The sequence below is a fragment of the Panthera pardus genome, unplaced genomic scaffold (assembly GCF_024362965.1).
Source record: "Panthera pardus isolate Hobbes unplaced genomic scaffold, ASM2436296v1 HiC_scaffold_20, whole genome shotgun sequence".
Taxonomy (NCBI): domain Eukaryota; kingdom Metazoa; phylum Chordata; class Mammalia; order Carnivora; family Felidae; genus Panthera; species Panthera pardus.
This window is the reverse complement of record NW_026526766.1, coordinates 2299473-2325946: the sequence shown is the minus strand read 5'-3', so window position 1 is coordinate 2325946 and position 26474 is coordinate 2299473. Positions and strand designations below refer to the sequence as shown.

The following is a 26474-nucleotide window of genomic DNA, read 5'->3' as shown; positions in this document are numbered from 1 at the left end:
CGTGGGCTTGACCGGCAGGCACATCTCGGGAGGATGAGGACGAAAGGCCGCCGGCCCCAGCCCGACGTTTTGTCGGACACTGTAACAGGTTTCACTTCGAGCAGTTCGGAGGTTTCCAATCGGTGGAAGCGCTGAGAAAGGGTAGGTGTTGGGGGTGCGAGGGGAGGAGAGGCCATTCTTCACCGAGTCTTGTTTGCCGCCTCCCGACATTCCCCGCGCCTGGCCGCCCGCGGGCCCCGGACCGGAAGTGAGGTTGCCGGGCGGGCCCTCGAGGCTCCAGACGCCCACGTGGGGAGAGGGGTCCCCTCTGCGAGGGTCCCTGTCGGTGAGCGTCCCCGTCTGGGAGGCTCTCTGTTGGTAAAAGTTTCGTCACCCGAACCCGGGAATGATGGTGAAAATACTTTGCACGCATGCAAACAGGAGGCCATTCGCCTGCTTGCCTGCTTTCTCCTGTCCCCGTGGAACCCGCAACGGGAACCTCTGAGGCCTGTGCAAGCCCGCGGAAGCAGTTGTTCGACGAAGGGGCCTCACGGACCTTCCCTGATTTACGCTTGCACAGGTTGGGGTTGTACGAACCACTCCTCTGCCTGAATCACCTGTTTCTCTGAAGTCACGTGAAGAAGCCCATCCCGTGAGGAGTGTGCCCAGTACCACGGCTGGTGTCCCTCTCTGTCATTTTTCCAGCCCACCAGGGTTCCGCGCCTGTCCCGCGTCTGGCGGGTGGGTGGTGCCGCCCGGGCGGGGCGCCCTTCCTTCTGTGCCGTGTCCACTACACTGCCAACCAGAGGCTACCAGGAGCGCGTGTGTTGAAGCCTGAGGCCCAAAAGTAGCCTCACGCTTTTTTTTTGGCCCACACCATGCTTTCAAAGAAAATGTAAATAGTTCTAACGTGTAAAATTTGAGAGATGTTCACATTAAAAACGTCTGGATTCTGGCTTCTCCAGAAGGAAAATCAGTAGCTCCAGCCCTCCGGCATGGCAGGAGCTGCCTGGGCGGAAAAATGATGACCTGATGGGTTGGTCATGAGCTCTCTGTGCACCCAGGCCTTTCCAGGCCCGTCCATGGGCTCACCACCCAGGTCGCAGGAGGCAGGCACGTGGCCACCCTGCTCTAGAGAAAGGAGGTGGCCTGATTCTCAGAGCAACGCCCGAGTCTTGGTGAACCTGACCATTGTGCTGCCTGAGCGTGGAGCTCCCACTCTTCCATGAGTCCCCAAGCTTCACAGACAGAGCCTTTGGCTCCCTATTATTTTCTTAATTTAAAAGGTCAGTGTTGGAGGAATTTCTCCCAGAGGCGAGCCCAGCCAAGGATACAGGACAACAGAGAGGCGGGGCCTGGGACAGGAGATGCAACAACTTCAGCGTCATGTTGTCTGGGGTAACATGTCAGCTTCTAGAAAGTTCTCCCATAAATTTAATGGGGGGCATGTGCGTTTCGAGAAAACAGTATTTACTGACATCACTTCAGCTAAGCGTTAGGAAAAAGTAAGAAATACAGTTTCTTATAAGATATTCGTACATTGAGCAACGGGCTTGAATATTATAAGAATTTAGAATTAAAGTTATTCCTTGTGTGTAAAGTAATATAAATGATGACCATTAAAAAAAATTAGAGGCATTGATTAAATTATGTTATTTTATAGGATTTATTCAGCACAGTAAAGGGTTTGAAAGACCAATATATTTTTGCTGTTGACCCAAAGAGAAAAGACAAACGTTAATAGTGATTCACTTTTTGAAATGAATCTGTTTTGTTCTTTTTTTTTTTTTTTTTCAAATTTTTATTTAAATTCCATTTAGTTGGGGCGCCTGGGTGGCTCAGTCGGTTAAGCGTCCGACTTCGGCTCAGGTCATGATCTCACAGTTCGTGAGTTTGAGCCCCGCGTCGGGCTCTGTGCTGACAGCTCGGAGCCTGGAGCCTGCTTCCCCTTCTGTGTCTCCCTCTCTCTCTGCCCCTTCCCTGCTCATGCTGTGTCTCTCTCTGTCTCAAAAATAAATAAACATTTAAAAAAGAAAAAAAAAGAAATTCCATTTAGTTGACAGACAGTGTGATAACTGGTTTCAGGAGTAGAATTCAGTGATTCATCACTTACATACAACACCCAGTGCTCATCGCAACAAGTGCCCTCCTTAGTACCCATCCCCCATCCATCCCCCCCCACTCTCCTTCCTCCCCATCAACCCTCAGTTTGTTCTCTATCTTTAAGAGTCTCTCATAGTTTGTGTCTGTTTTGTTCTTAATTAAAATTGTTTCCTTCGTGACACCAAAAACAAAGGTAACAAAAGCAAAATTTTTTAAAGAGTGGGCTTATAGCAAACTACAGATCTTCGGCACAGCAAAGGAAACCGTCAACAAAATGAAAAGGCAACCTATTGAATGGGAGAAAATAGTTGCAAATCATACAAGGATTTAATATACAAAATATATGAAGAACCATACAACCCAGTAGAAAAAAATCCAATTAAAAAATGAGCAAAGGACCTGAATAAACATTTTTCTCTGTAAAAAAAATTTTTTTTAATGTTTATTCATTTTGAGAGTGTGAGTGGGGGAGGAACAGAGAAAGCGGGAGACACAGAATCCAAAGCAGGCTCCAGGTTCCGAGCTGTCAGCACGGAGCCTGACATGGGATTCGAGCCCGTGAACAGTGAGATCATGACTTGGGCCGAAGTCAGATGCTTAACCCACTGAGCCACCCAGAAGTCCTCACCGGGAAGATGGGCTCTGCCAGAACCCTGCGTGGACCTCCTTGTCCCAGGGTTTCCCGCCTTCCCTTTCCATATGACTATCCATATTCAAAAAGAGAAAATAAGCAATTTAATAACTGCTTTGGTGGACGCTGGTGTACCGCCCAATCTGGCCATCACTCCCCAGCTGCTGAGAGTACCTCCCTGCTGTCCACAGCTCCCAGACAGGTCCCTCCTCAGGAACTGCCCTCTGCAAAGGACACTTCCCCATCTGAGGTCACCACCACTCCTCCCTGGAAGGTGCAAGTCCCAGATCCCTTACCTCATGGCATGTCGTCTCAGAAAGGCCATCCCTGCTCAGAACTGGGCTCACTGAGGCTGCTGCTGCACCAGCATCACAGCCAACTCTGCCCTCACTCCCCTAAAAGGTGTCTCCCCAGAGGGCACCTTAAAAGATCTCACCGGCAAATCTCCCTTCGGACTCTGTTCTCCATGGAATCCCAACAACAGCGTGGTTTCTGCCACCTCATTTTTTACAAGAGTGATGCAAATCTATCAAAATGTCTTGTCATAAACACTCATGTGATGGTGGTGAGATTTTCTCTTACAGGGTGGTATTAACTGGCATTGACAGAGGGAAGCTATTTTTGTTCAACGGTGACAAAATTCACGAGATATCCAAACAGCAGTCAATTTCCTGGAAACAAAAATTATAAAATTAATTATTTTGAAGCATAATTGTCTGTTTTTGTCAGGTTCTTAATTACTTGAAATTTATGGCCATTAAATTCAAGGGGCTTGATTTTGACAAGTCACGTTTCCCTTTCCAGGGTGCTCGGAATGAAGAGCAGTCTTGCCCTCACGCGCACTGTGAGTGGTCTTCGTCCAAGCCAGGCTGTGTCCACAAGCTTCCAGCTGACATTTGGAAGAAAGATACGCTCCTTCTGAGCTGATTTTGGAGGTAAGGCATTCTGGGTGCATCTGAGCGGCCCGGGCAGGGAGTGGGGTGAGGGACGGATGCAGAGACAACCTGGTCCCCATCTGCGCCTGACGACATCCTCCATGCCGCACTCATTCTAGAATCCATTTCAAAGTAGTGCCACTGGAGATCCAAAGGCAAGCCGAGGGAATGAGTCAAAGTGCAGTGATTTGGTGAAGACGATGCATTTTCTATTTCTTCTGGCTGGCCAAAGCTGCACACCCTGGCGAAGCTGTGTCCCCAGGGCCCCGAGTGGAGTGTGCTCCCTTCTCAGAGTGGCACCTGCTGAACCAGAGACAGAGGCGATCGTCACCACTGGTCTGACAGGCACTTCTCCAGACCAGACTTTCCTGACCTCCGCTAGTCTAAGTAAACGATGTGGGTCACAGTAAGGGTTTCCAACAGTGCATGGGCTTCCTCCAGGAACGTGGCAGGGAGTTCGGCATTTCTTTACCCCGAGCCCCTTGAAGAAAGTCACCAGTGGGTCAGCGAGAGCCATGTGACCCGCTCACACTCTGCAAAAGAAGCCAGGAGGGCAGAAAGCAAGCGATGTATCAGTGGCACAGAGTCCCAGTGAGTGGAGACAGGCTGTTGTGTGAGCCAGTCCAGATCAGCAGAACTCTGCTGTGAAAGAAGGAGGGAGGCAGGGAAGGAGGGCTGAAGGAAGGAAGGAAGAAGGAGGGAAGAAAGGAAGGAAGGGAGAGAAGGAGGGAGGGAGGGCAGAAGGAAGGAAGGAAGAAGGACAGAAAGGAGGAGGAAAGAAAGGAAGGAAGGGAGGGAAGGAGGAAGAGAAGGGAAGAAAGGGCAAACCATTGCCAGTATTTAAAAAAAAAAAAATCCTGCATTTTGCCACCTATAGGAGGCATACTTGAAGTAAAAATTGTAAGTGTAAGAGAACAAACTGAGGGTTGCTGGAGGGGACGCTGGGGGAGGGGATTGGCTAAAGGGGGGATGGGCACTAAGGAGGACACTTGTTGGGATGAGCACTGGATGTTGTATGTGATGTTTAGTGTTTAGTGATGAATCACTAAATTCTGTTCCTGAAACCGTTATTACACTATATGTTAACTAACTTGGATGTAAATGAAAAAAATAATCATTAAAAAAAAATTGTAAGTGTAGGGGCACCTGGATGGCTCAGTCGCTTAAGCATCCCACTCTTGATTTCAGCTCAGGACATGATTTCACAGTTCGTGAGTTTGAGCCCCACGTTAGTCTCTGCGCTGACTGTGCAGAGCCTGCTTGGGACTCTCCTTCTCTCCCTCTCTCTGCCTCTCGCCTGCTCCTGCGCGCACATGCACTCTCTCTCTCTCTCTCTCTCTCTCTCTCCCTCAAATAAAGAAATAAACTTCAAAAAATTTGTAAGTGTAATAGAAAGGAAATGTGCCCTGCGGGTGCTGACGGAAAGCACCAGGGAAGATATATTCTTACAAGGGTCCCTGAGAGACAATGGGCATCCGTGATGATGCAGATGGATGGAATACCTGAAATGATACTGAATTCTTTTGGCCTCAGAGACATGAACGGGCCACTGAATAATGATGGTACCTATTGTACCGTCCCGATGACAGGAGACCCAGACTTGGTGCGGAGGTGATCCCCCAGAATAAGCCCATAAGCCAAGGTAGATTTTAGTGTCAGGCCAAGGACGCTGGTGGGAATCCGAAATGTGCGGGTCTCACAGGAAGCCGGCAAGCTTCACCCTGCCCGACCCACCCTCTGGGCATAAGCTTAACTTGCAACAGGCCCGGACATTCCGCAGATGGGAACGGAAACGTTTCCCGTGGTGTGTGATCTACTTTACCAAGTGTGCCGACGGCCAGGTGCACACAGCGAGGTGCATCCATGATGGGCTTCCTCTTTCTCCCCGTGCCCACTCTTGTCCCCTCCCTGATTTAGCCCCGGCTCAATACAGACATTCCCTCTGAGGATTTATTTTTTTTATTTATTTACTTTTTTAAATTTTTTTCAACGTTTTTTATTTATTTTTGGGACAGAGAGAGACAGAGCATGAACGGGGGAGGGGCAGAGAGAGAGGGAGACACAGAATCGGAAACAGGCTCCAGGCTCCGAGCCGTCAGCCCAGAGCCTGACGCGGGGCTCGAACTCACGGACCGCGAGATCGTGACCTGGCTGAAGTCGGACGCTTAACCGACTGCGCCACCCAGGCGCCCCAATTTATTTTTAAACTGATACTATTATGTCCCCAAAAGACAACTGCAGAAAGATCAGCAGTATACCGAGAATAAACTGGCAGATTCCCTGATGACAGCTAGCTTCCATGATACAAAAAGTAAAGATATAGCTACGTAAGATAAATTGTCCACACAACTTAGAGATGAGGTCTCCTAAAAGTGCCATTGTAACCACCCTAACCCATCACCTGTAACCGCGTAGCTGTAGGCATTCGGGAATGTCCAGGTGTGTCCAAACGGCATAAATCCCGTGGAAGAGAAGCAGATGGCTTGGGCTCAAAGGTGATTGTCACTCAGGGACGCTGAAATCACATGTATGTTGCATCCTGTCTGAAGAGCCAGGATTAGGCAACGAGAAATAACTACCAGAACTGTAGACGGAGGGCCAACAAAGTCAGAACTTGCCCAAGTTCCAACCACATACGGAGCGAGGCTGTCCTGCCGGCAGGCACTTGAGGGCCCGGCACAGGAATGACGTACGCATCAGCCTCCGCAGGGCAGGGCTCTCAGCTTCTGGTTCAGAGTTGCGTCCTAAGGCTGCTTGCCACCTGGCAAGATGCCATCCGAGCATCTTACATGCATTTGTTTGCTACCCAAAACAGTCTCCTAAGAATAACTGGCTTCCAGTACTGAAGGGAGAATGTGTTGAAGAGAAGAACTGAACTTCTGTCCCTTACTCACTGGGACAGTAATAAACTGGCGTTTTGGTTTATACATCAGTCTCTTGACAGTTTGGTTAACTTGAGTTTAACTATAGATGCCATCCTGGAGTAGAGGCCCTACCAGGGAGCCAGTTCCTAGGAGAGCACTGTCTGCACTCACCTTCTTTGGCATCAGAGAGGGGCCGAGACTTTAACACTGATGAAATTGACAGAAAATTCAGAATCAGCCCTCCATCAATACCCCGAAGATCCTCCCTGTATATCATTTTCCATCAGAAACCGTTTTCTCCAAGGAAGAAAGTTCCTACATGTTTTGTTTTCTGGGTCACCCTCAGCACAAGCCTCTCCTTCAGAACTAGATATCCCGGAGGGAGGATTTAGTAATACACAGAGGCCCTCATTCCCCTTGAAAAACACTGTCACTTATTTTATTGTAAATTATCTAAATCATAGTTTAATTTATTTCAAGTCGCCAGTAACAGTATTGCAAACTATTCTGCCTGAGCGAGTATATACACAAAGTATGGATTCGTGAGTTCATCAAGATAAGCTTCAGGATCAGTAATCATACCAGAAATAAGGAACTTATTTTAAATAATGACCATAGTTTCTGGAACTCTCCTCACCTTGTATTTGTCTAAAAAGCTTTTATTTCCACCCACTGAATTTTTAATACTCAACATTGGTACAAAACAGTTCTTCCAGATATGGTTCTTTCAAAATGATTTTATTATACATTTAGTTCTCCTAAAATGTGCCCAATTGACAAACTACAGATGTCTCAACTCTAAATGTGTAAAGTTGAAAGTTTATTAGGAAATTAAGTTTGGGGGCACCTGGGTGGCTGAGTCAGTTAAGTGTCTGACTCCAGCTCAGGTCATGATCTCATGGTTCATGAGTTCGAGCCCTGCATCTAGCTCTGTGCTGACAGCTCAGAACCTGGAGCCTGCTTCGGATTCTGTGTCTCTCTCTCTCTCTGTCCCTCTCCCTCTCATTCATTCTCTCTCTCTCTTTCTCTCTCTCTCTCTCTCTCTTTCAAAAATCAATTAACATTAAAAACTTAAAAAATAAAAATAAATAGGGGTACCTGGATGGCTCAGTCAGTTAAGCATCCGACTTCAGCTCAGGTGGTTAAGCCTCAGACTTGGGCTGAGATCATGATCTCACGGTTCATGGGTTCGAGCACCGCACTGGGCTCTGTGCTGACAGCTCAGAGCCTGAAACCCGCTTCGGATTCTGTGTCTCCCTCTCTCTCTGCCCCTCCCCAGCTCGAGTTCTGTCTCCCACCCCCTTAAAAATAAATAAACATTTAAAAATAAAGGGAAAAAAAGGAGATAGGTTTAGGCAGATCATTAGCCCTGAGGGCCTGGGTCAGAGCTACAAGCCTTGGAAGGACTGTGAAACCATGAGATTTGAAAAAAGGAAGGAAAACAAAATGTGCATTCCAGAGCTTATCTGTTCAACTGTTTACAAATATAGCCTTGGATCATGAACTTGACTGCAGCTTTGTCTGGTAGAGTTGTATGCACTCAACGAATGTTCATTGGGCGTCTGGGGGGTGGGGGGCCCACAGGCCAGTCTCAGTCCTTGCCTTTCCCACGCTTTAACTTTAGGGGAAGAGACAAAAAATGACAAACATGAAGTCGTATAAGGCCAGAGCTGTGAACAGAAATCTGGCAGGTAGGAAAACCCAGGAGTCAGGCGGAGGTGACCTCTGGCAGAGAGCTAAGTGAGGAGCGCCCCCACATCGAGCAGAAGAGGAACAAATCACAGACGTAATTCTAGATTTTCTAGTTACTACATTATGAAACTAAAAAGAAACAGGTGGGCTTAGTTTTAATACTGTAGAGACACCTGGGGGGGGGGGCTCAGTGGGTTAAGCAGCCAACTCTTGATTTTGGCTCAGGTCATGATTTCACGTGGGATTGAGCCCCATATCGGGTTCTGCGCTGACAACGTGGAGCCTGCTTGGGATTTTCTTTCTCCCCCCACCTCTCTCCTCCCCTCCCCCACTCACTTTTTCTCTCTCAAAATAAATACATAAACTTAAAATTTTTTTATTTAATACTGTATTCTATTTAACCCAATATACCAAAATGTTGTTGTTTTAACATGTAATTGACATAGACAATTTTATTGAGATTTTTGCTAAGTGGACATGATTGCAACTGATCGAAATGGACCACAGCATAGCATTAATCCAGGGGAAGTGGGCTTTATCGGTGCTTTTGGCCAGTTAGGATTTGGAGAAACCATTCCTCTTTCTTTTGAGACTCTTTTCCTAAGGTGCAGGGCAGAAGGATTCCTGATTAGGATATTTGGGAATATCTTGCATGAATTATTTTAGAATTACTTTTTTGGAAACTTGTAATTTCTAGTATTAATAAACAAAGCCTGCATTATGTCCCTCCCCCCCGCCCCCGAGAATTTGTGCTCATAAAATATGTGTACACTGGAAAGGAAGTAGGAAGCAGAACGTTAGATGCTGTGGGACAGATGGGCTGTGTACAACTAACAATACACACAGGTCCCGTCTTCTGTGAATGCCCATCAATAGTTCAACAGAGCATCTTCAGAAGAGGTGCCTGATGGACTTGGTGGCTGCCACTAACTGTGGACACAGAGGACCATAGCACGTGTGCTAAATGGCACTAAGTCACACTGCCAAGAGACCAGGTAGCCCATCTCCCTGGGAATCGGCCCTGTGACAGACGAGTAAGTGACACGCAGGAGCACTAGAAGGCACTATTTCCCAAATAGAAGGAGACAAATGACCTGGACCCTTGCTGAAATTACAGATTTGGGGCCGAAGCCAGCGAAATCTTGCTTGAGCAGCCACTGTGGATTGAAGTGAAAATTTTAGTGCTAAGAAGGAAGAGAAGAAACCTGGGGTTCTAGGTGCTGCCCTCCCCGCCCTCCTCCCTCTGCCCCTTGCACCTTCCAGCTGCTTCCCGTTTGCAGCACGGGAGACATGGGGACATCTTGGCCAGAGCAGATGCTTCTTCTGTTTCTTGGCTACAAGGGATCCTGACCCCAGATTTCAGAGTCCACCTTCTGTTGATAAAGAAAACTACTTTCTCGCTGGCTGTATGTCAGCGATTATTAAAGTGAGTGCCTTGGGACACTGTGAAATGCTTCAACAGGAAGAGTTGCCACGGCTCTTAGTTTCTGTGAGATGGTCATGTATGTAGCAGGCTCTCTGGGATCCAGGACGTGCTGCACTCCTCTGTCTCATGTGTTGAAACATGGTGTAATTAGAAAATGGAAAAGACACGAGCAGACACGTCCTGAGGATGAAAGCAAGACAACGAATAAGCCCAACACCATTCATCATGAGGGAAATGCAAATTAATACCATGTGGGCTATCACTACAGACCTAACAGAGAGGCTGAAAGGACAAACACCACCGACACCAAATGCTGGTAAAGATGCAGAGAATCACTTGTATATGCTGGGGGGATGTGAATTTATGCAGTCTCTCTGGAAAAGTGTGGGAGCTTTTACGTAACTAAACACACGATCCCCACATGACCCAAGCAAGCAAACCCTTGGACATTTATCCCAGAGAAATGCAGGTTTATGTCCACACAGAATTCTTTATGTACATGTTCAGAGCAGCTTTATTCATAACAGCCAAAAAGTATAAACACACCAAATGTCCTTCGGTGGGTGTCAAGTCACACAGACCCTGGGAGGTCCATACCATGAAATTATACTCAGCAACCAAAAGAACTATTTATTTATGCAACAGATTACAAGGAGTTCTGAGCGGGAAAACATCCATTCCTAAAAGGTTACTGTTAAAAGACAACTGAGTAAATTTTAAAGATCTTATTGGCTTTATTCAGTGATTCATGAATTGACCAGCATCCCATTGAGCAGATACAAAGGAGATCCATGGCAGACGGGGTACAAAATGGAAGACTTTTACAAACAAGTTACTAGCAGAGTGGACTGTTTTAGGCAAGGCCACCTTCCTTTGGGGGAAGGCTAAGGGTCTATCAGGCAGATGACCTCACTAGTGCTGACCAGGTAATCCCAGACTGACTGGTTAAGATTACACTCCTGGGGGCTGCCAGGGTGGCTCAGTCAGTTAAGCCTCCAACTCTTGGTTTTGGCCCAGGTCATGATCTTATGGTTTTGGGAGTTCGAGCCCCGTGTCAGTCTCTGCGCTGATAGCATGGACCCTGCTTGGGATTCTTTCCCCCTCTCTCTCTGCCCCTTCCTCACTTGCGTTGCTCTGTCTCTCTCAAATAAATAAATAAACTTAAAAAAAAAAAATTACACCCCTGGGAGAGGCTGAAACCTGTTATGTTAGGTATTAAGTCTTCGTTTGGTGACTCCATTTTGGGCCTGTTTTCTCTTTTTAATAATACCTTATGATTCCATTTATATATCATTCTTAAAATGTCAAAACTATAGAGACAGAGAAAAGACTGGTGAAGAGGAGTGATTGCCCAGGTTAGGGATGGGGTGGGGAGGACAGGGAGGACCCAAGAGGGTCTTGTGGTGATGCAAACGCTATGTCCTGACTCAATGTCAATGTCCTGGTTAACATTGTCCTGTACTTTTGGATGATGTTACCCCCCAGGGAAATTGGGTGATGGGTGCTCAAGATGTCTCTGTACTATTTCGTACAACTGCATGTGTAGAGTTTTCTTTACTTTAATGAGATGCTGTGTAACTGTAGATGTCTTATGCACCCCAGCCCGTCCACACACATGTGTCTGCTTACCCTCATAGACATTCCAATTTCTGAACTCTTCTACATGACAATTAAATGACCCAATGATTAATTCGCCACTTAAAAGTTGTTACTAACTGCTGTTTGTCAAAAAATCTATCATTTTTATTCATTGCCGCTTATGCATGTCACCAAGGGCACACAGCCAAAAGTTCTGTCTAACCTATTTTAGTTCTATCTAAGCAACATTTATGGTGGGAAATGAGGATTCTGAGATGGCTTTGCTGAAACGTGTAGGATACAATAAGTAGAAGATGTAGGTGGTGCTGTGGGCAAAGAGACTCAGAGGCTGGGAAATGGTTGCCCCCAAAGCAATGACAGTAAATGAGATATTTCAAGTAGACAAGATTGCTTCAGTGAGAGTGTCTACAATTTGCAAGCCAGTGCAACCAGGGAACCAAGGATTGAGCAGTCTGGAGGCTCACGCATGTGAGCGATAAAGAATAAGGCCCCATGTGTAAGCGAGGAGAACCACGGCATAAATGCTATCTTCCACTTCATCTTTCCCGGAAACACAAAAGACCCAAGTCAAAAACGAATGTACAGCCAGTGCACTGAGCAAGCTGGCTCTGCAGCTGAACAGGCCGTAGGTGCTCCCGGTGAGTCACAAATGAATAATGGAACACTTGAAAGGCTAAGACATTTGTATAATTATGGAGCCTGCTGAGGAAGGAGCAGCTGTAATGAAAGCCACAGGGAAAATGCAAAACACAGCATTCTGGGTAATCCTCTAATCACATTTTTTAACAAGAGAAAAGCCCTTTCAGGCATGTACCTTTCATTCCCCTAGAAGCTCATCCCTGGATTTCCAAAGAACAAAATTAAATCCAATGAATATTCTTTAGAATTTTTCTTTACTCATTTAGAAAAACAAAGAATAAATATTCCAGAAAAAAAAACAAAAACAAAAAAACATCAAGTTCTACAGTTTCCCGTAAAAGACTCTTTTCTTTATCCTGAGCTCAGAGCTTTCTGATCTAGAAACCAGTATGATTGTCCTCTCCAAGGCAGACCAGGCCCAGTGGCCTTGGACACCCACTGCTCTGGGACAGCGTACCCCACGCTTGCTCCATGGCCACCATTTCCACTCAGCACTAGCTGGGCAGAGTCACTCCATTCACAACTTCGGATAATATGCAAATCATGTGTCACTTAATGCAAAGCACAGTATGGGCTCCTGATTTCTCACATTCATTCTCGACATCCCGTGGAAACAATTTTAACTGAAAGGACCAACATTGCAAACATGCACCATCTTCTCTGTGAGTTACCCCAGTACTTCCCCCATCTTTCTCCTTGATCTTTCTCCTTTCTCTTTCTCCTTGAGCAAACCAGTTATGGATTGCTGCAAAACTTACTGTGATAAAACAACATCCTCTCTATTATGCCCCTTGGATTCTGCACTCAGGAATTTAGCCAGACCCCAACAGGATGGTTTGATTGCTCCCTGGAGTCTGGAATCCCCAGCTAAGAGGAGCGAAACGACAGAGGCTTCTTTCCTAACTTATCCGGCACCTAACCTGGGATGACCCAAAGGCAGGCTCACCCAGGCCTGGAGCTCTTGCACGTGGCTTCTCTGTGAGGCTTGAGTTTTCTCCCAGCATGGCTGCTTCAGGTCGGGTAATCTTCCTACCCAGGATCCCCCTTTCAGCGGGGTGGTCTACGTTCCCCCTTTGCTCATGGCTGCTTTGACCAACAGAATGTGGTGGAAGAGACCCTGTCAGGAGGCCATCCTGCATCAGCCGGCTTCCACACTACCCTCTAACTGACCACACATACAGGGACCAAACAAGCTGGCCCAGACTGGATGGCCAGTCCAGATGACGCAGTAATCAGATGTATGATAATCAGGTGGTTGTGGTTTGAAGCCACCATTCGCTGGTGGAAGCTAATGGATATGCATATGTGTGGGTCGGTACTTTATGGTGTCAATGGCTTTTCCAGAGTTTAAGCATCATGCAGGCAGGCACCAGGTGCACTGTGCTCGCCATCTTGTTGCTGGTGTTTATTTTTTTATTTAAAAAAAAATTCTTTTTTTAACGTTTATTTATTTTTGAGACAGAGAGAGACAGAGCATGAACAGGGGAGGGGCAGAGAGAGAGGGAGACACAGAATCGGAAGCAGGCTCCAGGCTCTGGGCCATCAGCCCAGAGCCCGACGCAGGGCTCAAACTCACGGACCGTGAGATCGTGACCTGAGCTGAAGTCGGACACCTAACCGACTGAGCCACCCAGGCGCCCCTTGTTGCTGGTGTTTAAAACAGCACCTGACACAAGTGGATTCTCAGTAATGATTTATTGTTGAGTGAATTAAGTAAACAGTCATGAGTCTGCACCGGGCCCGTCCCTATACTGTCGTAATCATGGCTATACGTGGTGTATTGACCTGACTTCTAGATGAAACCCAGAAAATCCATATATGGCCAGGGGACCAAACTCAATGACATTTACTTTGACAGTATAAAAATAAGTGCGTACTTATGTTGAGAATGTTCTGGAACAGAGCTAGTGGATCTTACACAGCTATAGATTTATAAACATCAGTGAGTTGTACCCTGGAGGTGGGTGAGTTTTATGGTATGTAAACCATACCAGCTGCTAAAAATGGGGCAAAAAAATCTATCACTAAAAAAATAAATGCTATTTGGAAGAATGTGGGACACACAAGGCCGGGAGAAAGATGGAGGGAAAGGCAGGGTTTGGAGACGTGCTTGTCTCTGCAATTCCTACCATCTAAAGTTGATCCAATAAGAAATTCAAGTTCAAGCAACCACTTAAAGCTAAATATGAACCTATAAGAGCACTGACTGTGATAATGTACCTAAAATAATCCAGAGGAAGGAGAGAGGAGTACATGTTAGCTAAACCTCCATCTTCCATAACAGAAGGTCATCACAAAACAAATCAAGGTCGAAAAATGGAGAAACTTTATAATTTGAAATTTTGTTTAAAAATTTTTTTTAATGTTTATTCATTTCTAAGAGAGAGAGAGAGAGAGAGAGAGAGAGAGACAGAGCACAAGCAGGGGAGGGGCAGAGAGAGAGGGAGATTCAGAATCCAAAGCAGGTTCCAGCTTCTGAGCTGTCAGCACAGAGCCTGACACAAGGCTCGAACTCATGAAGGGCGAGATTATGACCTGAGCCTAAGTCAGACACTTAACCACTGAGCCACCCAGCTCCCCAATATAATTTGGAATTTGGAAGTAACCACCGAGAAACTAAAAACAGTAATGGTTAAATTTCTGCCTTTAGGAAATTTCCCGCAATTCCTGGACTAAATAATAGTTGGTACTTTTGTGGCAGAAAAGATGCTGAAAATTCTATATCACAGAGGTGCCTGGGTGGCTCAGTCAGTGAAGCGTACGACTTCAGCTCAGGTCATGATCTCACAGTTCGTGGGTTTGAGCCCCGTGTCAGGCTCTGTGCTGACGGCTCAGAGCCTGGAGCCTGCTTCGGATTCTGTGTCTCCTTCTCTCTCTGCCCCTGCCCTGCTGGCGCTCTGTCTCTCTCTCTCTCTCTTAAAAATAAACACTAAAAAAAGGAAGAAGATGACACATCCTATTCTTACTGCCCTGTGTGCACACACGCTTGTCCATGTGTGTGCTTGATGTTTTAAGTAATTCATAATATCAAAAGGCAAACTCGCCTTGAGGAAAAAACCACAAAGAATCCCCTCATATATTTATTGTGACCCATTAATTCTCAGCACCGAAATTCAAAACTAAAACATTTGTCACAAGCACGTTTTCCACCAGGACAGTGGGCCCTTTCCAGGAGGCAAGTTGTCGTAAAAAGTACAGCACTTTAAAAAAAAAAAAAAAAGTACAGCACAGCCACTACATCTGCAGGTGCGTGTACGGCCAGCTTCACACACAGACTCAGGAAGAAGCAGTCTAGGAGTTAGGATGTGTTCAAGAAAAAATACTGACTTTTCCATCTGTCTAGGAATCTGGAATTGTATTGGCTGAATAACAAGTATCTAGTCTCAGGAAAACGAAAGCCATGTTGCTGCACTGTTTAAAATGTGTCGCGCTCAACCCAGGTGTCTGTGGTCCTCGAAATATTACCAAGACCAGACCCGATGGCAAGGCATCTGGTGAGAAAAGATAGATGGCTTGAATTTAATTCCAAACATGGGGAATCCCCAAGGGACCCCGTATAAAAGAAAGCAGTAGTGTTACAAAATCTAATAAAATGATTTGGTTTCAGGAAACGTGCAAAAATGTGAATTGTGCCTAAGATAGCCTTCCTCAGCAGTATCCTAGAAGATGAGACACCCTGGAATACTCTTTATTTTATTTTATTTTATTTTATTTTATTTTATTTTATTTTAATGTTTATTTATTTATTTATTTATTTATTTATTTATTTTTTGAGAGGGAGAGACAGAATGCGAGCAGGAGAGGGGCAGAGAGAGAGGGAGACACAGAATCCGAAGCAGGCTCCAGGCTCTGAGCTATCAGCATAGAGCCCAACATGGGGCTTGAACTCACGAACTGTGAGATCATGACCTGAGCCAAAGTGGGACATTTAACCAACCGAGCAACCCAGGCGCCCCCCCTGGAATACTCTTTAAAGGCAGCCCTTCCGTAAGACAGTGGCCCCAGGATGTGTAAATCATTCCTCCACGGGTCACACCTTAAACTCAAATTTCTGGGCCTTCAGTGTCAATTTTATGTTAATGAGCTGGGAAGTAAGATTTTAAGCCCTTCAAGTATATATAAAATGCATTGCGATTATATACGTGTTGCAATAAAGATGCCCTGATTAGAAAAAAAAAAAAAAAAAAAGTCCACCTGCCCTTACCTGGCACCCAAGGGAAACAGAGGAATGGAGCTGCCAACCCGGGAGCAAGAGGTCAGCTGATCCATACTTGCCTCTTGGGTTCAAATTCTCCGTCCTTTGCCTGCTGTGTGGTGTTGGATGGGTTACGTGGCCTCTCTGCCCTTCACCTTCCCCATCTGTAAAGAAGAACGACAGCCCTCCTTGCAGCCATGGTGGGGAGGAGTGAGATTCGGGCATAGGACTGGGTTCACAGGACGTGCTGTGAACAGAGCTACGGTCATTAAAGCAGTGGCTCCTGGGGGCCCAAAGCTCTCTCCCTCATCACCTACGATGCCCAATACCCTCCGTGCAGCACAAAGGAGCGAGGTCATTCAGAGTATTTGCTGATGTCCTGGGGAAGGTCTCCACAGGCCCGCACCATGTGCAGAACCGAGCCAGTAAGCAGCCAATGGACGCTCCTTTTGAAAGATCACCCTGCGTCTCTGCCTTCAATGGCCTTAATAATTATTATTTTTTCATTATAAGGAGTGTGATAGTTAATTTTATCTGTCAATTCCACTGGAGTGTCCAGATATTTGGTTAAACATGATTCTGGGCATTTTCTGGGTGAGATAAACATTTAAATCAACAGACTAATAAGGCAGAGTGCCTTCCCCACTGAGGGCATCTAGTCGACCGAGGCCCGAATAGAGCACAGGGCCAAGGAAGGGAGAATTCCATCTCTCTGCCCATCTTCCAGCTGGACACAGTCTTCTGCCTTCAGATGTGGACTCAGATGGGCACCAGCACCATCAGCTCCTGGGCCTCCAGTGTGCCAATCACAGATCTGGGGACTTCTCAGCCTCCAGAGTCACATGAGCCAAATCCTTATAATAAATCTCTATTTGTATATCCTGTTGACCCTGTTTCTCTGGAGAACCCCGAGTAATACAGAGAAATAATACATATTAATGTTAAATATTTAACATATCAAAAAAAGCTATGGAAAAAAAACCCGGTAATCTCAATTCTCACAAATCACTAGGGACCTTTTGAGGTACTCTTTCCCAGCCCTTCTCCTATACAATGTCATGATACACAGCTTTGTGATCCCTGTTTTTGCATGTTGTTACATTTTTGAGAGTATGCTTTTTATTTATTTATTTATTTATTTATTTATTTATTTTTAATTTTTTTTTCAAGGGTTATTTTTGAGAGACAGAGCACGAGCAGGGGAGGGGCACAGAGAGAGGGAGACACAGAATCCAAAGCAGGTTCCAGTCTCAACTGTCAGCACAGAGACCAACGTGGGGCTAGAATTCATGAACCGTGAGATCATGACCTGAGCCAAAGTCAAATGCTCAACCGACTGAGCCACCCAGGTGCCCCATGAGAATATGCTTTTTAAAACATTATTTTTTCCAAACAATAACTGATTCTTGTTATTTAAAAAAGTGATACAGAAAAAAAAAAAAACAAAGAATGTAAATATCATCCTGACTCCAATCAGCTCAAAGCAACACTAGGCAGCACCTAGAGAGTAACTTTCTACATGTGCCAAAAGGTAAACCAAAGGATGGGGAAAGAATTACAAACATGGCATTATATTATACATGTAGGGGCGCCTGGGTGGCTCAGTCGGTTAAGCGTCCGATTTCAGCTCAGGTCGTGATCTCACGGTTCGTGAGTTCGAGCCCCATGTCTGGCTCTGTGCTGACAGCTCGGAGCCTGGAGCCTGCTTCAGATCCTGTGTCTCCCTCTCTCTCTGCCCCTCCCCTGCTCACACTCTCTCTCTCTCTCTCTCTCTGTTTCTCTCTCTCTCTCATAATAAATAAACATTAAAAAAAACATTATGCATGCAATTTTTAAGTAAAATCAAACTAAGTTTTCTGGAATTTAATGGAAGAAGATGAAACTGAAGTCAGGAGTTTCTGTGGGTTGAATAAATTTTCTTCACAAGAGAAATTCATTTCTTTTTAAAAAATTTTTTAATGTCTATTTATTTTTGTGAGAGAGAGACAGATCATGAACGGGGGAGGGTCAGAGAGAGGGGGAGACACAGATTTCGAAGCAGGTTCCAGGCTCTGAGCTGTCAGCACAGAGTCCGATGCGGGGGTCAAACCCACGGACCATGAGATCATGACCTGAGCCAAAATTGGATGCTCAACCGAATGAGCCACCCAGGGGCCCCTTATGGATTTTTTTAAAACTTTTTTTCAATGTTTATTTTTTTGATAGAGAGACAGAGACAGAGTGTGAGCAGAGAAGGGGCAGAGAGAGGGAGACACAGAATCCGAAACAGGCTTCAGGCTCCGAGCTGTCAGCACAGAGCCTGATGTAGGGTTCGAACCCACTAAGGAGCTGAGGGAAGCCCTCACCTGGGGCTCTAGTCACAGTGAGGGGGACGGGGGCGGGGGGCGGGGGGATGTGGGAAGGCCACCAGAACTGCCACAGACAGCAGGTTAGTGTCCTCTTGTTTTCTCTGTCACTGCAGAGAAGCCTACTCTCCGGGGAGGCGCTCTTGCAAGGTGTCTGGTCCCCTTGGCACCCAGCTGGCCACCTCATCCCGTGGCCAGGAGAGGCCCCAGCCCCCCGGGAGAGCTCGAGGAGCAGGCTCACGGTTGGGGAGGGTGCGGGGAGCACACAGCAGCTCTCATCCACTTGCCACACTTCCTGCTCATCATGCTGCCTCGAGATGCACTTTGTGAAGGGAGCTAGAAATGGAAGCCTCTGAGAAAACCCGCTGGGCTCCTGACAGGAGAGGCCCCAGGTGACTGCAGACCCCACAGACACCAGCAGGTGGGCCTCGTTCACACCCCCTTTCTGGAGATTTCTCTTCGAGGCCTCTGAACCAGCTACTTTGTAATCCTTGAGGAGGTTCCCAGTACACCCTGGGCTTTGGGCTCCCATTCCTTTTTTTTTTTCTTTTTTTTATGTTTAGTTTTGAGAGAAAGAGAGACCGAGTGCAAGCAGGGGAGGGGCAGAGAGAGAGGGAGACACAGGATCTGAAGCAGGCTCCAGGCTGTGAGCTGTCAGCACAGAGCCCAACGTGGGCCTCAAACTCACTGACTGTGAGATCATGACCTGAGCTGAAGTCGGACGCTTAACTGATTGAGCCCCCCAGGCGCCCCTGGGCTCCCATTCCGAAGCCGTGTGCCTTTTGTGGCAGCCAAACGGCAGTCGTTTTGTGCTCTATTCTAAGTGCTGAATGGCAACTGCTCACAAGTTGGGTCCAAAGAAGACACTGTAGAAGTTCCTGGAAAATTTTGCATTAATTCTGGTACAGGGGAGCCTAGGTGGCTCAGTCGAGTGTCTGACTCTTGATTTTGGTTCAGGTCATGATCCCAGGGTTGTGGGATTGAGCCCTGAGTAGGACTCTGTGCTGAGTATGGAGCCTGCTTGAAATTCTCTCTCTCTCTCTCTCTCTCTCTCTCTCTCTCTCTCTCTCTCTTTCTCCTTCTGCCCTTCTCCCTCTCCCCTGCTCACACTCTCTCTCTGTAAAATAAAATAATAACAACAAATTAAATAAATAAATAAATAAAACTAGCAGACTTCAAAGTAGATGGCCCTCCATAATGTGGGTGGGCCTCGTCTGATCAGTTTTAGGTCTTAAAGACTAAAGTTCCCCAAGGAAGAGGGAGTTCTGCCTTCAGACTCAAGATTGCAGCAGTCTTCCCCGGGTCTCCAGCCTGCCGCTGCCCCGCAGATCTTAGACCTGCCAGCCAATTCCTCAAATACATCTCTTCCACTCTCTCTCTCCCTCCTCACCTCACCCCCTGTCGTTTTACGTATACGCGCAGTGTTGTTTCTGTTTCTCTGGAGAACCTCAGCTAACACAGCTTTCCTCAGCCAACTCATCTGAACACAGTGGTCGACACAGAGGTCTTTGCAGATGTCCTCCTGGGACGTTTCCATGGCCCGGGTCTCGGCGTGCATGTGCTCCCGACTGGCCCAGGGCCGGAGCTGGGGCAGGATCAGGGGGCTCCGGGAGGCGGGGGCCCAGACAGGCGTTTACAGCCCCCAGGGCAAGCACAGAACGCCTGCCAGGCAGAAGGCAGGTGACATATTCTTTTTGCAACCACACATCCACTCTGAGGTGATATGATTTTAAAGCATAATAGTATTTGGAAGTTAATTCCCACATGACTGTTTTGGGGAACTTGAGCAGGAGTTACGGGAACCATCTCGTGAATAATTGAGAACTCCTGCTCCTGCCATCAGTCATCAATGCACTAAAAACTATGACATGAAAACCTTGTAAATGACTGGAGTTACTGCTTGGAATCAAGCCCCAGCAGCACCGCCCGTGCTGTCTGTCCTGCCTTGCCAACCTCACCGGCCGCCCCTCCTGGCTCTGCGCACCCACACCCCATCTGCAGCCACACGGGAGAGGTCTGCCTGTTTGTCCAGATGCTGAATCTACGTGGTGGAAATCAGCGCACGGCGATGGCGTCGACTATGTGAGAAGGACCCCAGAGCGGGGATCATCGAGTGTCCGTGCCATGACAGGGACATCGCCCCCTAGTCGGCAACAGGGCTGAAATCTCAGTTGTGCAGGTCCCGGAATGATCTTTTGTGACTACAACTCCGGTCGATACTAAGGCCACACAGGCAGTCACCAGCCTAAGCTGTCCCGACCTCACTGCCGCAGTTCAAACCCACCTGATAGAAACATGTGAACAGCCTGTGTCTCGACTACCACATGCCCTCCTCCTAAGTATAAAATGCACTGTTTTCTTGCTATACTGAATCATTGGGCAAATCTGCTCGAGGAAAAGAAAACCCAATGTTAAAAAGCTTCCATCAACGCTGGGGGCTGCAACTTTCTGTCTGTAATCACATGTGTCACCACCAAGAGTGACATATTTACCTCCGTTTCTTGAACGCATTTGCCAAATATTATCATATGACCTTCCTAGGCCCTCAGCCGACAAACGCCCTGCATTCAACCAGCCCTGGTTGGTCAGTTACTGTCTGTCATAAACAACAACACGTGCTGTATTAAAGGATTTGCCTTTTAACTATCAGTAGTTCCATACAGCTCAGTGTCCAACCCAGAATCAAAACAAGAGCTCCATCCACAATGATTTTTAAGAATGGTGTTCTCTTGGGGTGCCTGGGTGGCTCAGTCGGTTAAGCATCCAACTTTGGCTCAGGTCACGATCTCACAGTTCATGGATTCAAGCCCCATGTTGGGCTCTGCATTAACAGCATGGAACCTGCTTGGGACTCTCTCCTCTCTGCCCCTCCCCCACGTGTGTGCTCACCCGCTCTCAAAAATAAATAAACACTTAGGAAAAAAAAAACATGGAGTTCTCTTTTCCTCTATATTTAATGGCTGTGACCTAGTAACATGCACGTGTGGAGGCACGAGCCAGATGCAGAACAAGGACATGACTTCTGAGGGTCTTACGAACGCACTTGTGGATGTGGGCAGGTGTTCTGATCAGAGGGTGCACAGTCTAACCCCTTTCCGGTTAGCCACAAGCCACAAACAGCATGTAGTAGGTCCATGCAGTTTGGGCGGGGGGGAGGGTGACATTTAAAAACCATCCCTGACCAAACTGAGGGGCAAAAGGCAGAGGAAACGAGGGAGAGAACAGAGAATCAGACATGAAGGGAAGAGGGACAGGTACCCAGGGCGACAAATGTGGGGACAGAAGGCTCTTCAGCTGTCTGAAACAAAACTATGTGGTCAGTAACTGTGATGTGTCCGCCTTCCAGAGTTCTACAAATATGCCTCATGGCCCCGTTCTCGGACCTCTGACCCCACTCCCACGTGAGGGCCAGGACGGATCAGCGCAGCCCTGTGTGTGGTTCATGTCTAACAAGGTTCACATCAGCTCCTCCAAGAGCTTCATACCTCCGTGACCACGAACGTCACTTGGACATAAAGGGGGTGAGTGTATGATGCTTGGCCGCCATTCCCGTATTCCCGAAACGTGCTGTTTCATGGACTGGTGCGTTTCGACAAGAATGATCTGGGAGAGGACCATGCACCTGATGTTCCTGCTCTCTCTGGAGAAGCCTGTGGGGGAGGAGGTGGGGGCGGGGGAGGCCCTCGAATCTACAGTGGGAGCAAACGGTAAGGCTGTCGGGTAACCGTGCAAATATCAGAACAAATCTTAATGCGACCTGTAAGCATAAGGACAGAGATGAGAAGGAGCCGAGGGCAGTTCCGCCTGGCGTGGCTGCTGGGGTCACGTCCTTCTCCCCAGTAATGACTACATTCCAAGTCCCTTGTGGTGAAAACGAAAAATACGACCACATTCTGGGTGTCTGCTTGGCTTGGATAAGCTAGACCCAGATTCAGGAAAAGAAGTCTGTAGAACATGGAGTCATTAGTTACAAAAGGAGCAGAGAAAGATAAAAGTCAGGAGGAATCTAATGAAAACCCGTTGAAGTTCATCATGGAAAGTGCCAGATCAGGGCAAATCTCTATACCAGTGATTCCCAAACTTTAGCATCGGAATCTCCTGGGGTTGGAGCTGCCAGAGGAAAGGCAGAAGCCCAGTTAAATCTGTATTTCAGAGAAACAATGAATCATTTTTAGTATAAGCATGTCCCATGCAAAAATCGGGTTTCTCTAAAATTCAAATTTAACTGTGTGCCTTTATTTTATTCACCGTGCCTGGCAGCCTTACCTAGACCGCCTGTTCAGACGCTGGTTTCTGGGCTACACACTCGGAGGTCGTGGCTCAGCAGATCCGGGTGGGGCCCAGGAATCTGCATTTCCAACCCTCTCGCTGGGGATGCTGACCCTGCTGGTCTGAGGATACACTTGGAGAATCACAGCCCCCAAAGCCCTCCCCGTGCGATGACGGCTCTGCACGTCTCTGGCCACCAGCTACAGGAGGGACGTCTCTGGGGACATGGGCTGTGCATCCTCTGGTGCGTCATCTCCCACCTCCCCGGGAAGTGTGCGGCCCTCCGTGTTCAGGCAGGAGCGCTGGGCGCTCCCGTGAACCAAGAGGCAGGCCGGTTTTCTTACCCTGGGCCTTGGCCCATCCACGCCTGCTCTGCTTGGAGTGCTCAGTAGAGAAGCACGGGGCAGGCAGGGTGACTGGCCGAGTCGTGGCCAGCGAGACACTGGTTCTGCGTGCACCACAGGCGATGGTTCTCTCCCACTGCCTTCCGCGGGGTTTACCACATGCCAGCCATTCTCATGTTGCAGGAAACACACTGTGCTTTTTTACTGAGAGGCATTAGTACCTCGTCCACAGAGTGATTTAGTTATTGCTGAACATTTTATAATTTTTTTTAAGTTTACCTATTTATTTTGAGAGAGAGAAAGAGAGCATACGCCGGGGAGGGGCAGAAAGAGAGGAGAGAGAGGGAGACAGAGAATCCCAAACAGGCTTCACGTTCAGCAGTGAGCCCAACTTGGGGCTCGAACTCATGACCGCAAGATCGTGACCTGAGCTGATATTGAGTGGGACGCTTACCCGACTGAGCCACCCAAGTGCCCCTTACTGCTGAACATTTTAAATTGCAGCATGAAATTATGAAATTAAAATTTCATTTTAAATGTATCGACATCTTGCTTGTTGGAAGTAGAAGCTGACCACCAGACCCCCATTGCCCTCAGTAACCACGGCACGCCACGCGGTGGTTAGGAACTGGGTGGAATCTGTGCCCTCTGGAGCGGGACTCACCTGGCAGAGTTGCTGAGCCATGGACTCACTTCTGACAAGGCTTCTCTAGGGTCTCCTGTCCAGAAGCCAACTGCTGCCATAACACTCTGTGCTCAGGGCTCCCAAAATTCATATGATAGAGTTCCGATCCCCAGTGCCCCAGAATGAGACTGTGTATGCACAGACGGCCTTTATATTTTAGAGTAAAATGAGGTCATTAAGGTAGCCATCATCCAACGTGACTTGTGTCCTTATAAACGGAAGAGATCAGGACACAGACACACAGAGAGGGACAAGCACGTGCAGACATGGGGAGAGGATGGTGTCTACATGCCAGGAGAGAGGCCTCGGAAAGAATCAAGCCTGCTGACACGCTGATCTCAGCCTTCCAGGCTCCAGGATGGACAGAAAGAAATGTCTGCTGTTGAGGCCGCCTGGCCATGGTGTTTGCGCCACTGCCCAAGCTGACTGAGACACCATGTGAGCACAGATTTTCCTTTACAAGGAAGAAGAATGGACAGAGAACACGCCCCAGATGTGACGATTAAGCTGTAGGATTCCATCTGAAATTCACCTTGAACTGACCTGTGATTGAGGATCTCACAGTCCCCTCCCAGCAGATTGTACTGTCTTATCCTTCAATCCCTCGGCGCCCCCGACCAGAGGCCTAAAACGTGCACACATCTGAGGGGTGGGCCCGGGGCACTTCGTGTACGCAGACTGACTTACCCCTTGCTCCTTCCGGCTCTAACTGTGCCAAGAATCATCATTAAAGATGATCTACTTACTCCTTTTCTTCTCTTTGCAACATGCAAATCTTGGCCTTGATAAAGGCAATACTCTTTGCTAATTTGAAGTACAATGGAGGCATACAGAAAAAGAAAAAAGATTTCTGACACCCTCTGTTAATCAAGTGTTCAGAAACCTGCTTGTACTAAAATAACTTGACATTCTTCCCATGTCTTTTATTTCCTCTAATAGAGTTTGGGTTTTTTTCTTTCCCCCTCCACAAAGGTGCATTCTTGATAATTACTTTCTCCTATCATTTGGAAAACTGCTAGAAATCATAGATCTAGTTCATAGTGTAATTAGATATAGCTTGCACTGAACATTTAAGACCCTTGAACACAAAGTCATAGAGTCTGCACATAACCAGGCTGAGTACAACTTTCTGACTACTTGGATCTTGCAGTCCCCCTGTAGTTAATAAATATCTTATTTATTCATGACTTTTGTTTTTAATCATCATGCTGACTTGTACCACTCAAAATGACAATTTCATTACAGTACTTTGCTCTCATATATACATGATTAGGCACATATTTAATTAGCTTCCCTTCACCCCAAATACTAATCACTTCCTTTGATTGACTGTCTGAGTCATACCAACACTTATGATTTCCTTGCTGTTGACTGCACGCACAGTTTAAACAGGAATAGCTCACGTTGCAAGTTAGGCTGAAGGGTAGCAGATGGTTAGGAAATTAACTTCACAAGTAAGTGGATCCCATTGACTCTGACAAACCAAATGTAAGAACAAAAGACAGTAAAAGCCGAAGACCCTTCCCTTCATCCTCCTCAGCTGGATTTTGCATATGCTGGTTGTGCAGGCATGAAAAGTCCTGTATTAAAAAACACTTATAGCTCCTTACTGCTTTATTCATTACCAGTTTGTGTCATTTAAATTGTTATTACTCTTGGGGCACCTGGGTGGCTCATTCGGTTAAGCCTCAGACTTCAGCTCAGGTCATGATCTCGTGGTTCGTGGGTTCGAGACCTACCTCAGGCTCTGTGCTGACTGCTCGGAGCCTGAAGCCTGCTTCGGATTCTGTGTCTCCCTCTGTATCTCTGCCCCTCTCCTGCTCGTGCTCTCTTTCTCTCTCAAAAATAAATAAACATTGGGGCGCCTGGGTGGCTCAGTCGGTTAAGCGGCTGACTTCGGCTCGGGTCATGATCTCGTGGTTCTGTGAGTTCAGGCCCCGCGTCGGGCTCTGTGCTGACAGATCAGAGCCTGGAGCCTGTTTCGGATTCTGTGTCTCCCTCTGTCTCTGACCCTCCCCGGTTCATGCTCTGTCTCTCTCTGTCTCCAAAATAAATAAACGTTAAAAAAAAAATTTTTTTTTTAATAATAAAATAAATAAACATTAAAAATAAATAAATAAAATTTTTAAAAAATGTTATTACTTTTGAGGTCTGAAATGCCACAGCTGAAGCTGGGTCGCAACAATTTAGGGTAAAAGTCCTACAGGGGTGAGGGGACCCATGGCCTGTGGGGAGGGTCCCTGGTGCACAGGGGCCCACCGCCCACCTGGAGGGCCCGCTGGCCGTGATGGCCTGTCTGGAGGTGCTCCCACTGCGCCACCTGGTGGACCATGTCTGGAACACATGGGTGAGCACCCCAGCGGGGTTGGGAGGGCTTGTCAGAAATGCAAATCCTCAGGCCCCACCAGACCCCCTGGGTCAGACACTCCGGGGGTGGAGCCCAGTGATCTGTTTTTAACAAGCCCTCTGGGCGATTCTGATGACACTTGATGTGCTAAGAGCACTTTTGAGTAAAAAAAGCCAGAATTTTTGGTTTTTATCATGTACCTTTCTGAAAATCGGGCCAAAAATCGAACTCTGGGCACAACGAATACATATAAATATAGTCACAAAATTCAAACTACCCATAAGGGAAAGTATGCTGGTCTTTTTAAAGAAAAAACTCTCGGGGCGCCTGGGTGGCTCAGTCGGTTAAGCGTCCGACTTCGGCTCAGGTCATGATCTCACGGTCCGTGAGTTCGAGCCCCGCGTCGGGCTCTGTGCTGACA

The 26474-nt window shown here is 47.2% G+C and overlaps 1 long non-coding RNA gene across 1 annotated transcript; it reads left to right on the top strand.

Moving 5' to 3' along the window:
• Positions 1–24451, top strand: LOC109275551 (uncharacterized). The gene is made up of 3 exons (XR_002084234.2): positions 1–141; positions 3518–3648; positions 21755–24451. It is a non-coding gene; the product is annotated as an uncharacterized LOC109275551 (long non-coding RNA).
• The last annotated feature ends 2023 nt before the right edge of the window (positions 24452–26474 follow it).